At 57.6% G+C, this 12,041-nt stretch overlaps 1 pseudogene across 1 annotated transcript; it reads left to right on the top strand.

The window, feature by feature from the left end:
• The first annotated feature begins 10,832 nt into the window (after positions 1 to 10,832).
• On the top strand, positions 10,833 to 11,751 carry LOC100277451 (uncharacterized; annotated as a pseudogene). The gene has a single exon (NR_157066.1). The product of NR_157066.1 is annotated as an uncharacterized protein (transcript).
• The last annotated feature ends 290 nt before the right edge of the window (positions 11,752 to 12,041 follow it).

The following is a 12,041-nucleotide window of genomic DNA, read 5'->3' as shown; positions in this document are numbered from 1 at the left end:
AGACTTGTTCGGTCCGCGGAATCACTTTATCCGAACGCGAGTTACTTATCGCAGAAGGTGATGAGTGAGGTATCCGTATCCCGGAGGCGTAGGAGTCCCTCGACTCGGTCAGCCTTGGCTGCTTACGTGTACTCCGTCGTTTTCAGGATCCGCTTTTCGAAGTAGTCAAAAAGCACGAAAGATATTCTGCTAAAAGAGATCTTTTTTCGAGGAAAATTTCGACGCAGAGGGGGTCCCCCCCCCTTTTAGCCCCCGAGGGAGGGTCGGGCTTTGCCGAGGCGAGGCCGACCCTTCCTTGATGACTAAACTTTGCGTGGGTGTGAGGTATATGAACAACTTGAAAACATCTTAAGGGTAGAAGTGACGTAGCTGTTTGATGTTCCAAGCGTTGTCGTAGATCTCGCCTTGATTGTTGGCCAGCTTGTACGTTCCGGGCTTCAGAACTTTGGCGATGACGAATGGCCCCTCCCAGGGGGGCGTGAGCTTGTGCCTCCCTCGGGTGTCTTGCCGCAGCCGAAGCACCAGGTCGCCCACCTGAAGGTCTCGGGGCCGGACCCCTCGGGCGTGGTAGCGTCGCAGGGACTGCTGGTACCGCGCCGAGTGTAGTAAGGCCTTGTCCCGAGCCTCTTCCAGCTGGTCCAGTGATTCTTCTCGGCTAGCTTGGTTGCTTTGATCGTTGTAGGCCCTCGTCCTCGGGGAGCCGTATTCCAGGTCAGTGGGCAAGATGGCCTCGGCCCCGTAGACCAGGAAGAACGACGTGAAACCCGTGGCTCGGCTCGGCGTTGTCCTCAGGCTCCAGACCACCGAGGGGAGTTCCTTCATCCATCGCTTGCCGAACTTGTTGAGGTTGTTGTAAATCCGGGGCTTGAGCCCTTGTAGAATCATGCCGTTGGCACGTTCTACTTGCCCATTCGACATGGGATGAGCCACGGCGGCCCAGTCCACCCGGATGTGGTGATCCTCGCAAAAATCCAAGAATTTTCTGCCGGTGAATTGGGTACCGTTGTCGGTGATGATGGAGTTTGGGACCCCGAAGCGATGGATGATGTTGGTGAAGAACGCCACCGCCTGCTCGGACCTGATGCTGTTCAGGGGTCGGACCTCGATCCACTTGGAGAATTTGTCGATGGCGACCAGCAGGTGCGTGTAGCCCCCGGGCGCCTTCTGCAAGGGACCGACGAGGTCCAGACCCCACACAGCAAAGGGCCAGGTGATGGGTATCGTCTGCAGAGCCTGAGCGGGCAGGTGGGTCTGCTTCGCATAGAATTGGCACCCTTCGCAGGTGCGGACAATTCTAGTGGCGTCAGCCACCGTCGTTGGCCAGTAGAAGCCTTGCCGGAAAGCATTCCCGACAAGGGCTCGAGGCGCTGCGTGATGGCCGCAAGCCCCCGAGTGTATTTCTTGCAGGAGTTCCTGACCTTCGGCGATGGAGATGCATCGCTGGAGGATGCCCGAGGGGCTGCGGTGGTAGAGCTCCTCCTCATCGCCCAGCAAGGCGAACGACTTGGCGAGTCGCGCTACCCGCCGAGCCTCGGCTTGGTCGAGGGGTAGCTCTCCTTGGCGGAGATATTGCAGGTACGGGGTCTGCCAATTTCGATCAGGCGTGGCCCTGTTCTGCTCCTCCTCGACGTGCAGTGCCTCGCCCTCGGGGGCCGAGGGTACCTCGGGCTGAGCCGAGGGTACCTCGGGCTGGACCGAGGGTACCTCGGGCTCGGGCATGTCGTTGAGCTTGACGGAGGGTTGGTGCAGATCCCGGGAGAAGACGTCCGGGGGAACAGTTGTTCACCCCGAGGCTATTTTAGCCAGCTCGTCCGCAGTCTTGTTGTAGCGCCGAGCGATGTGGTTAAGCTCGAGCCCGTAGAACTTGTCTTCCAGGCGCCGAACCTCATCGCAGTAGGCCTCCATCTTCGGGTCACGGCAGTGGGAGTTCTTCATGACTTGGTCGATGACGAGCTGCGAGTCACCGCGGGCGTCGAGGCGTCTGACCTCTAGCTCGATGGCGATCCGCAACCCGTTGACCAGAGCCTCGTACTCAGCCACATTGTTGGACGCCGGGAAGTGGAGGCGTAGCACGTAGCGTAGGTGTTTCCCGAGGGGTGAGATGAAGAGTAGGCCTGCGCCGGCTCCCGTCTTCATCAGCGACCCGTCGAAAAACATGGTCCAGAGCTCCGGTTGGATCGGAGCCGTCGGCAGCTGGGTGTCGACCCATTCGGCTACGAAGTCCGCCAATACCTGGGACTTGATGGCCTTCCGAGGGGCGAACGAGATTGTCTCGCCCATGATTTCCACCGCCCACTTTGCGATCCTGCCCGAGGCCTCTCGGCACTGGATGATCTCCCCCAGGGGGAAGGATGACACCACAGTTACCGGATGAGACTCGAAGTAATGTCGCAACTTTCGCCTCGTCAGGATCACTGCATACAGCAGCTTCTGAACTTGTGGGTAGCGGATCTTGGTTTCGGACAGTACCTCGCTGACGAAGTAAACTGGCCTCTGAACGGGCAATGCATGCCCCTCTTCTTGCCTCTCGACCACAATCGCGGCGCTAACCACCTGAGTGGTCGCGGCGACGTAGACCAAGAGGGCTTCTCCATCAGCTGGGGGCACCAAGATAGGCGCCTTTGTAAGGAGCGCCTTCAGGTTCCCGAGAGCTTCCTCGGCCTCAGGGGTCCAAGCGAAACACTCGGCCTTCCTTAAGAGGCGGTACAGAGGCAGACCTCTTTCGCCGAGGCGTGAGATGAAGCGGCTCAGGGCCGCGAGACATCCCATGACCCTCTGTACGCCTTTTAAGTCCTTGATGGGCCCCATGCTGGTGATAGCTGCGATCTTCTCCGGGTTGGCTTCGATGCCTCGCTCGGAGACGATGAACCCCAAGAGCATGCCCTGGGGCACCCCGAAGACACACTTCTCGGGATTGAGCTTGACGCCTTTCGCTTTGAGACATCGGAATGTCACTTCAAGGTCGGAGAGGAGGTCGGAAGCCTTCCTTGTCTTGACTACGATGTCATCGATGTAGGCCTCGACTGTGCGACCGATGTGTTCGCCGAACACATGGTTCATGCACCGCTGGTACGTCGCGCCCGCATTCCTCAAACCGAACGGCATGGTGACATAGCAGTACATGCCGAAGGGCGTGATGAAAGAAGTCGCGAGCTGGTCGGACTCTTTCATCCGGATTTGGTGATACCCTGAGTAGGCATCGAGGAAGGACAGGGTTTCGCACCCAGCAGTGGAATCCACGATTTGATCGATGCGAGGCAGAGGGTAGGGAACCTTCGGACATGCTTTGTTGAGACCAGTGTAGTCTACACACATCCGCCATTTCCCCCCTTTCTTTCTCACAAGCACAGGGTTGGCAAGCCATTCGGGATGGAATACCTCTTTGATGAACCCTGCTGCCATTAGCTTGTGGATCTCCTCGCCTATCACTCTGTGCTTCTCCTCGTCGAATCGGCGCAGAGGCTGCCTGACGGGTCGGGCTCCGGCCCGAATATCCAGCGAGTGCTCGGCGACATCCCTCGGTATGCCGGGCATGTCCGAGGGACTCCACGCAAAGACGTCGGCGTTTGCGCGGAGAAAGTCGACGAGCACTGCTTCCTATTTGGGGTCGAGCCTGGAACCGATCCGGATCTGCTTGGAGGTGTCACCACTGGGGTCGAGAGGGACGGCCTTAACCGTCTCCGCTGGCTCGAAGTTGCCGGCATGACGCTTCACGTCTGGCACCTCTTTGGAGAGGTTCTCCAGGTCGGCGATGAGGGCCTCGGACTCGGCGAGGGCCTCGGCGTACTCCACGCACTCCACGTCGCATTCGAACGCGTGTTTGTACGTGGGGCCGACGGTGATGACCCCGTTGGGGCCCGACATCTTGAGCTTCAGGTAGGTGTCGTTGGGGACGGCCATGAACTTCGCGTAGCATGGCCTCCCCAGTACCGCGTGGTAGGTTCCTCGGAACCCGACCACCTCGAACGTCAAAGTCTCCCTTCGGAAGTTGGAGGGTGTTCCGAAGCAGACGGGAAGTTCGAGTCGTCCGAGGGGCTGGACGCGCTTCCCAGGAACAATCCCGTGGAAGGGCGCAGCGCCTGCTCGGACGGAGGACAGATCGACGCGCAGGAGCCTGAGGGTCTTGGCGTAGATGATGTTGAGGCAGCTACCCCCGTCCATCAGGACCTTGGTGAGCCTGACGTCGCCGACGATGGGGTCGACGACGAGCGAGTATTTCCCCGGGCTCGGCACGTGGTCGGGGTGGTCAGCTTGGTCGAAGGTGATGGGCTTGTCGGACCAGTCTAGGTAGACTGGCGCCGCCACCTTCACCGAGCAGACCTCCTGGCGCTCTTGCTTGCGATGCCGAGCCGAGGCATTCGCCGCATGCCCACCGTAGATCATGAAGCAGTCGCGGACCTCGGGGAACTCTCCTGCTTGGTGATCTTCCTTTTTGTCGTCGTCGCAGGCCCTGCCACCTTCTGCGGGTGGCCCAGCCCTGTGGAAGTGGCGCCGAAGCATGACGCACTCCTCGAGGGTGTGCTTGACGGGCCCCTGATGATAGGGGCACGGCTCCTTGAGCATCTTGTCGAAGAGGTTAGCACCTCCGGGGGGCTTCCGAGGGTTCTTGTACTCGGCGGCGGCGACAAGGTCCGCGTCGGCGGCGTCGCGTTTCGCTTGCGACTTCTTCTTGCCTTTCTTCTTGGCGCCGCGCGGAGTAGACGCCTCGGGAGCCTCTTCCGATGGGCGGCCCTGGGGCTGCTTGTCCTTTCGGAAGATAGCCTCGACCGCCTCCTGGCCAGAGGCGAACTTGGTGGCGATGTCCATCAGCTCGCTCGCCCTGGTGGGGGTCTTGCGACCCAACTTACTCACCAGGTCGCGGCAGGTGGTGCCGGCAAGGAACGCGCCGATGACATCCGAGTCGGTGATGTTGGGCAGCTCGGTGCGCTGCTTCGAGAATCGCCGGATGTAGTCCCGAAGAGACTCTCCCGGCTGTTGCCGGCAGCTTCGGAGGTCCCAGGAATTTCCGGGGCGCACGTACGTGCCCTGGAAATTGCCGGCGAAGGCTTGGACCAAGTCATCCCAGTTGGAGATCTGCCCCGGAGGCAGGTGCTCCAACCAGGCGCGAGCAGTGTCGGAGAGGAACAGGGGGAGGTTGCGGATGATGAGGTTGTCGTCGTCCGTTCCACCCAGTTGGCAGGCCAGGCGGTAGTCTGCGAGCCACAGTTCCGGTCTCGTCTCCCCCGAGTACTTTGTGATAGTAGTCGGGGGTCGGAACCGGGTCGGGAACGGCGCCCATCGGATGGCCCGACTGAAGGCCTGCGGACCGGGTGGTTCGGACGAGGGACTCCGATCCTCCCCGTTGTCGTAGCGTCCCCCACGCCTGGGGTGGTAGCCTCGGCGCACCCTTTCGTCGAGGTGGGCCCGACGGTCGCGACGATGGTGCTCGTTGCCGAGGTGGCCCGGGGCCGCAGGCGCGGTGTTGCGCGTACGCCCGTTGTAGACCGAGGCTTCCCGCATGAATCGGGAAGTCGCGGCATGAGGTTCCGAGGGGTATCCCTGCCTTCGGGAGGCAGAGCTCTCGGCCCGTCGGACCGCAGCGCCTTCCAGGAGATTCTTGAGCTCTCCCTGGATTCGCCAACCCTCGGTGGTTGATGGCTCCGGCATCGCGCGGAGGAGCATCGCTGCGGCTGCCAGGTTCTGACCGACCCCACTGGATGCGGGTGGCGGCCTGACCCCGACGTCGTTGGCGACGCGGTGATGGAGACCCTGGGGCAGGTGACATATTTCTCCAGCCGGGGGTTGGCCCGCCCATACCTGCCCGACGTCCCGGCGGATCGGCTCAAGCGCTCCTGCTCCCTCGTCGAGCCTGGCCTGCGCCCCGCGGACTTGCTCGAGCTGTGGGTCGTGACCCCCCGCCGGAACGGGGACCACAGCTAGCTCCCGCGGGATGTCAGCGCGAGGCACCGGCCTAGGGAGATCACCGTCCTCTGGCATGCCGAGATGGTTGCCTTCGGAGGGATCCCCTAGCTCGACGTGGAAACATTCGCGGCTTGGGCCACAGTCCTCGTCGTCAAGGCTGCGGCTACCGTCGGAACAGTCGGAGAGGCAGTAGTCACATGCGGTCGTAAAATCCCGCATGGCACTGGGGTTGCCAAATCCAGAGAAATCCCAACAGATGCTGGGATCGTCATCTTCCTCGGACCCAGAGGGCCCGTAGGTCGAGACGTCCGTCAATCGGTCCCAAGGCGACCGCATACGAAACCCCAGAGGGGTTGCACTCGCCTCAACGAGAGCGCCCGCCAAAGCGAGGTCGCTAGGCGGGTTGAGGCCGAGTCGAAATGACGTAAGATGGGAATCAGTCAGTACCTTTTGGTCGACGAGGAGCGACATAGTCACGTCGGGGACTAATTGCACCGTCGTCTTAGGTACGAGGGCGACGTCCTGCAAGCCCTCCGCGAGCGCGCTGGCGTCGTCCACTTGCTCGGGATTGGCGTGTCGCGGGGGGACGGCGCTCGCCTTCGTCTCAAACGCGAGGTCGACGCCCGACGCACCCCCCGTTGGGGCGCTGGGGACGTCGATTCGCTCGACAGCCGACGAAGCGCGACCTCCCGCTTGGCCTTGGTTGCCCCGCCTCCTCCTCCGTTGGCGGGGGAGAGGACGGGGCGAGCTCGAATGTTGTTCTTCCACCACGCGGGGAAGATGTCGTCGATTCCGCCGTCGGCGGACGGGTTGTCGGCCGCCATTGTTGTTGTCGCGCGGCGGTGGAATGAGTATCATGTCGTAGCTGCCGTCGAAGGACATGAACTCAAGACTCCCGAAACGGAGCACCGTCCCGGGCCGGAGAGGTTGCTGGAGACTGCCCATCTGGAGCTTGACGGGAAGCTGTTCGTCAACACGCAGCAGGCCCCTACCTGGCGCGCCAACTGTCGGCGTCTCGAGACCGGGGGTCCCTAAGCCGACGAGTGAGTGTGTCGCGTGCCCCAGCCTAGATGGGTCGAGCGCGTGGGCGAGCGCGAAGGGGGGAAAGCGAGGTGGCCGGAGACGGGCGTGAGAGAGGTGGAAATCCCGCGGCCTTCATGTTCGTCCCGCGCCCAGGTCGGGTGCGCTTGCAGTAGGGGGTTACAAGCGTCCACGCGGGTGAGGGAAGCGAGCGGCCCCAAGAGAGCGCCTGTCCCATCCTCGTCCCCGCGCGGCCAACCTTCTCTAAGAAGGCCCTGGTCCTTCCTTTTATAGGCGTAAGGAGAGGATCCAGGTGTACAATGGGGTTGTAGCAGAGTGCTACGTGTCTAGCGGGGGGAGAGCTAGCGCCCTAAGTACATGCCAATGTGGCAGCCGGAGAGATCTTGGCACCCTGCTGGTGTGATGTCGTGGCTGTCGGAGGAGCAACGGAGCCTGGCGGAGGGACAGCTGTCGGAGCGGTCGAGTCCTTGCTGACGTCCCCCTGCTTCCGTAAGGGAGCTGAGAGCCGCCGTCGTCACAGGGCTTGCGGGGCGCCATCATTGCCTAACTGGCGGAGCTAGCCAGATGGGACACCGGTCTTGTTCTCTGCGGCCCGAGTCGGTTCGGGGTAGGGTGATGATGGCGCTTCCTGTTGACGTGGCGGGCCTGTGCCCTAGGTCGGGCGATGTGGAGGCTCCTCCGAAGCCGAGGTCGAGTCTGTCTTCCATGGCTGAGGCCGAGCCCGAGCCCCTGGGTCGGGCGAGGCAGAGGTTGTTCGGCAGAGGCCAGGGCGGAGTCCGAGCCCTGGGGTCGGGCGAAGCGGAGTTCGTCGTCTTCTGGGGCTGAGCCCGAGTCCGAGCCCTGGGTCAGGCGGAGCGGAGTTCGCCGTTTTCCGGGGCTTAGCCCGAGTCCGAGCCCTGGGTCGGGCGGAGCGGAGTTCGCCGTCTTCCGGGGCTTAGCCCGAGTCCGAGCCCTGGGTCGGGCGGAGCGGAGTTCGCCGTCTTCCGGGGCTTAGCCCGAGTCCGAGCCCTGGGTCGGGCGGAGCGGAGTTCGCCGTCTTCCGGGGCTTAGCCCGAGTCCGAGCCCTGGGTCGGGCGGAGCGGAGTTCGCCGTCTTCCGAGGCTTAGCCCGAGTCCGAGCCCTGGGTCGGGCGGAGCGGAGTTTCCTATGGCGCCTTTGGCAAGGCCTGACTGCCTGTCAGTCTCACTCTGTCAAGTGGCACTGCAGTCGGAGTGGCGCAGGCGGCGCTGTCCTCCTGTCAGACCGGTCAGTGGAGCGGCGAAGTGACGGCGGTCACTTCGGCTCTGCCGGGGGGCGCGCGTTAGGATAAAGGTGTCAGGCTACCTTTGCGTTAAATGCTCCTGCGACTCGGTCGGTCGGCGCGGCGATTTAGTCAGGGTTGCTTCTTAGCGAAGGCAAGGCCTCGGGCAAGCCGGAGATGTGTCCGCCGTTAAAGGGGGGCCTCGGGCGAGACGGAAATCCCTCGGGGTCGGCTGCCCTTGCCCGAGGCTAGGCTCGGGCGAGGCGTGATCGAGTCGCTCGTATGGACTGATCCCTGACTTAATCGCACCCATCAGGCCTCTGCAGCTTTATGATGATGGGGGTTACCAGCTGAGAATTAGGCGTCTTGAGGGTACCCCTAATTATGGTCCCCGACAGGTCTGGTAAGCAAAAAAGCGGGTTCAGCGGGTCAAAAACACGGTTTAATAAAAAAAAGACCAAAAGTTAAACGAGTCAAACCAGCACGAAGGGTTTGATTCTCTGTCCCGGCCTGGATCGGGCCCGGCCCTAAAAAAGTGCTTCGGGTGAGCTTTCAAGCTCCAGACTTGTTGTATATCTTTACCCTTCATCCCTCTCACTGCTTAATTTTTTCTCGTATAGTTAGGCCCTCTGCTTGGGAGAGCTTCATTCCAAGAATTGCAACTTCGGGTTTTCAGCTTCGCCACGAAACAACTTCAACAGATTGGTAAGGCAAGGTTCAAGAGTGTTTGACTTGCATATAGACTCCAGTTTCTGTAATATAATTAATTTGTGCGAGTTCCTTAATTACCCTTGATAGTCAGCGGGTGGAGAAAGAGACATGAATCGGTAAGTCATGTAACTAATGTCATAGTGGGTAATTTTTGTGCGACTTTATGGGAAGGTATGAAAATAGGTGTTTTTGAAGCATCCTTGGAGGAGATTCAAAAATTTCATGAAACTGGTCTCTAGTTTCAGTTTTTTTAAGCTAATGCTAGTGGAGCTGGACCTGTTATTTGGACAGAAGAAGTTAAAATATAAATATGAAATTATTGAAGTGAAGCTCTCCCAAACGGGGCTTATATATACTCTAAGAAACACACAAGTCCAGACTAAATGATGAACCAGATAAAATAAAAGAAGTGATGGCGGTGAGTGATTATTGTCAAATATAGCTTGGCAGTTGGCCCCCGGCCCTCTAGCTACCTAGGAAAGAAAATAATTAAAAAAAAGTAATAAAGGGCTGAACAGTCGCCCTCAAATAATGTATTGGTTGTCGTCTCCAGCTGATATTAGCTGGCTACTCATGTCATATATAGTAGTGAGGGGAGTGAGGACTAGTACAGGACACGACACGCGCCCTTTATATTCCTGTGACTTGCTTGAGCCGTCGTCAATGAGTGTGGGCATGCATCACTATGTATGCATGTGTTGTACGCAAGGTATGTCGACGCGGATTCGTTGCTCATTTCACCGGACGGCGAAGGAGGAGGGGCACATGTATGCATGCGTACAAGCTGGCTAGCCATGTGCGCGTGCTACCTAGCTAGCTGCACATCATGCATGCATTATTCATGCCGCCTAACAGTATATATATATATATATATATATATATATATATATATATATATATATATATATATATATATATATATATATATATATATATATATATATATATATATATATATATAACAGCAACAAATCATATTAATTAAGCATGCATGTAGCAATATATATATGGCAATAGCAATGGATGTCATGTGAATCATGTGATGGGATGGAAGGTGATGGGTGAGGTGGTTAGCGTGCCCCATCTATCGGCCGGACGCATCAACTCACATGACCGCACGTACGCCTAGCTATAGCTAGCTAATAACCATTCCATCATCCAAAAGGACCACGCCCTCCAACATGTCTCCTTGTCTGCCTTAACTACGCCCTCCCCTGCATGTCTCCTTCAGGTCGTTCTCAGCATGCACTCTGGTAGTAAACAAAAAAAAAAAATGGTTTACCGTACCTAACGATCGACATGTTAATTAATAGCATCGAGGATGGTTGCCAATGATTGATTTGCCTCTGGGCGCTGGCTCGTCGCCACACTGCTGCTGCAGCAACGGTGTGGAGCAGAGATCCGTCGTCGTCGCGCTACGCCACCGACAGAAGCTGCAGGGACGCGCACCTGGGCTAGCTGTCAGCCTCGCCCACCAGTTCATTCTGCAAACCTCCTGCCCAACACCAGTACGTACGTACGTACTGCATGCCCCCCTCAACGACCCATCTTCTGCGCTGCGCATTAGTATTCTTTTCTCCCAGCAGCATGCATGCACATGCCGTACGTGTAGTGCTTTGGGTTCTTGCATTTGCCTCAACTCGCCCGGCTGCTAAATTCTCACACAAGGCTGGGCGAGCTCTTGGCTCTGATCTGCTGTTACAGCCTTACATGACAGTGACGCAACGCAAACCAGTGGGGCAAAAAAAAAAAAAGGAACATGAATGCGCACAGCTAGCGGCTACCATGGGCTACACTACATGCGCAGCTAGCATAGCATAGCATATATAGGGCAGGCTCGTGCATGTGTCCACCACACACACCATGTGTAGCTAGCTGGGCCATGCGTCGTCTCCTCCCCATTACAACAAGGTCGAGATGGAAAGCACCCGTACCTGCTGCTGCAGCACATACCCGTTTTAAAAGGGAATCCAACAAGAGCGCGTGTGGCTCGTCGATGCTGCTGAGAGCGAGCACTCAGTTCATCACACCCATTTCAGACCTTGCGTTCCATATATATGTATGCTTAGTAGGTGATCATCGATAGGTTGCCGAGGCCAGCTAGCTCTTGCGTTGATTAGGAAGGAAAACGTAGCTAGCCAGCCAGGTTGATATTTAGAGTTGAGAGGGTACAGAAATACATACAGAGGCCAGTCCAGACCATAGCGCTAGCTGGCTGAGACGGCCGAGAGGAACGAAGACGATCTCGATCCTGAGCTCTGGGCATGATGAAGCTCTTGTTCCAGTGTCCCTGCTGCTCCTGCTTCTGCTTCATGAAGACGGCCAGCAGCAAGACCCAACACGGCGGCGGCAGCGGCAACAAGGAGGGAGCAGCAGCCCACCACCAGCGCACCGGTAAACTGCAAGGAGTAGTGGTAGGCAAGGCCATGGAGATGGTGTAGCTTATCATGCATTTGTGTCCAGTCCAGTATTCAGCCGCTGCTTATATATAGTAGCTATTCTTCTTTCGCCACCCCCCACCCCCCCACCCACAGGTACCGGCAGCTTGTTCATGCTCTCCACACCACATTATGATCACTCATCTGATCATCTTGCATTGTGCGTGCCTTCGGGACAGGTTCTTTAGTAATCTTGTGTGCTAGCTGCGTCGTTTCTCCAGCACTGCAGTACCTCCCTGCAGGCTGGCTAGTGAACTACTGCTGTATTATTAGGAGTTAGGTTCCTCTTAGACTGAGTGGTACCATCAGCTGCTACTCCACTCAACGGAAGCATGCAGCACCGCTTGTCTGCAATCACCCCCCCCCCCTGTTTTGTTTGTTCTTCTATTTTCTATTTTTGGCTCGTCCAGTCTCGCCATACTACTAGCTTGTTTCTACTGGGTCTCCTTTGGAATGCGGAAAATTTTCCGGCGCACTACTTTAGAACTTGTTCGTTTTTGCTCTCAATCTATGTGGAATTAAGTGAGTTTTGGTCCAAACAAGTCAAAACCTTTCGTAATTTTTTACAATAACATCCAATCAATATGAGATAGAAGCAATCGAACAAGGCCTTATTTGACAATCCCATTTTTCTAAGGGATTTTAATTTTCTAAGAAAAATTAGTTTTTTTTCCTGAAAAAATAGAATTCCCTTTAAAAATTGAGTTATC

This window comes from Zea mays, chromosome 3 (genome assembly GCF_902167145.1).
Source record: "Zea mays cultivar B73 chromosome 3, Zm-B73-REFERENCE-NAM-5.0, whole genome shotgun sequence".
NCBI lineage: Eukaryota > Viridiplantae > Streptophyta > Magnoliopsida > Poales > Poaceae > Zea > Zea mays.
This window is presented reverse-complemented; position numbering and strand designations above follow the sequence as displayed.